Here is a 1635-nt window from a genome sequence, read left to right as displayed (position 1 = left end):
CAGAGTACCATCAGTGCACCATCACAGTACCATCAGTGTACCACCACATCAGATGAGAAAGGTGAGCGCTGGAGAAAGTAGCTTAATAAAGAATTAATCTCACAGTGATAAACATCACCTCATTTCAAACATGCTTCCAATCTGGAGACTAAACTCTTCTTCCTTAAACATGGATTTACCACTAATGATGGATTTGGGTGTATGTTTTGGGTTATTGTCTTATAGAAACGAGTCTAACCTACTGGCAGAAGTAACCAGATTTGGGGCACCTTGATACCTGGCAGGAAACGGAACACAGCCCTAAAACGTCACTGAGTCGCCACAACGATCTACAGTGAGTGTCTGGAAATGAATTCTGCTCACGTTTAACACATTTTTATTGGACCTTGCTTGTGCTGAATTGTTATTTAACTGTCAGTTTATTATTTTGTGTTCCTGCTATTTACAGGTCAACAACCTTGTCTGTCCTGTCCAGTCCTAAAGACACTTCGACCTTCTCCGTCTGGTTTGTGAGACAAGAGCTGAACAAAACCAATAAAATGTCTTTAAAACTGTGAAGCGCAGTGAAGGAATCATTATGTTTTAAGTTGCTATTTTTCTCTAGGACCTAAAAACTGAGATCAGAATGAATCTAAATTCTTCTACTTTAAATCAAGACGTTTTATAAGCTGATGTGACTGCAGCGCTCCATCACCTGAACCTTAATACAGACGTGAGTGACGAATCACGCTTCTCCGTCTGGCGATCCGATGGACGAGTCTGGGTTTGGCGGTTGCCAGGAGAACGGTGCCTGTCTGACTGCATTGTGCCGAGTGTAAAGTGTGGTGGAGGGGGGATTATGGTGTGGGGTTGTCTCTCAGGAGTTGGGCTCGGCCCCTTAGTTCCAGTGAAAGGAACTCTTAATGCTTCAGCACACCAAGAGATTTTGGACAATTTCATGCTCCCAACTTTGTGGGAACAGTTTGGGGATGGCCCCTTCCTGTTCCAACATGACTGCGCACCAGTGCACAAAGCACAAGCTCCATAAAGACATGGATGAGCCAGTTTGGTGTGGAAGAACTTGACTGACCTGCACAGAGTCCTGACCTCAATCCGATAGAACACCTTTGGGATGAATTAGAGTGGAGACTGTGAGCCAGGCCTTCTCGTCCAACATCAGTGTCTGACTTCACAAATGCGCTTCTGGAAGAATGGTCAAAAATTCCCATAAACACACTCCTAAACCTTGTGGAAAGCCTTCCCAGAAGAGTTGAAGCTGTTATAGCTGCAAAGGGGGGCCGACATCATATTAAACCCTATGGATTAAGAATGGGAGTCACTCAAGTTCATATGCATGTGAAGGCAGACGAGCGAATACTTTTGGCAATATAGTGTATATTTGGTCGGTTGTGGTGGAGCTGTCCACGTTCTTTGTTCACACAGATGAAACAGAAACAAATCCACCAGTCTTCTCCCTTTTGATCTTGGATGAAACAACCAGAGTTTATCCGATGCTTTAAATCCACTGTAATCTTCACAGTTGCTGAGGAAGCGCACTGCCCTCAATGTCCATGCGTGAAAACTCAAGAGACGAAGTTTCACGGCTGATACAGCATAAACAATGTCACTAATCGACTGCAACATGTTAATGTAAGA

At 44.0% G+C, this 1635-nt stretch overlaps 1 long non-coding RNA gene across 1 annotated transcript; it reads left to right on the top strand.

Moving 5' to 3' along the window:
* The first annotated feature begins 22 nt into the window (after positions 1-22).
* LOC134305990 (uncharacterized) lies at positions 23-534 on the top strand. The gene is made up of 3 exons (XR_010008879.1): positions 23-61; positions 226-334; positions 449-534. It is a non-coding gene; the product is annotated as an uncharacterized LOC134305990 (long non-coding RNA).
* Positions 535-1635: the final 1101 nt, after the last annotated feature.

The sequence above is a fragment of the Trichomycterus rosablanca genome, unplaced genomic scaffold, assembly GCF_030014385.1.
Source record: "Trichomycterus rosablanca isolate fTriRos1 unplaced genomic scaffold, fTriRos1.hap1 scaffold_178, whole genome shotgun sequence".
Taxonomy (NCBI): Eukaryota; Metazoa; Chordata; class Actinopteri; order Siluriformes; family Trichomycteridae; genus Trichomycterus; species Trichomycterus rosablanca.
This window is presented reverse-complemented; position numbering and strand designations above follow the sequence as displayed.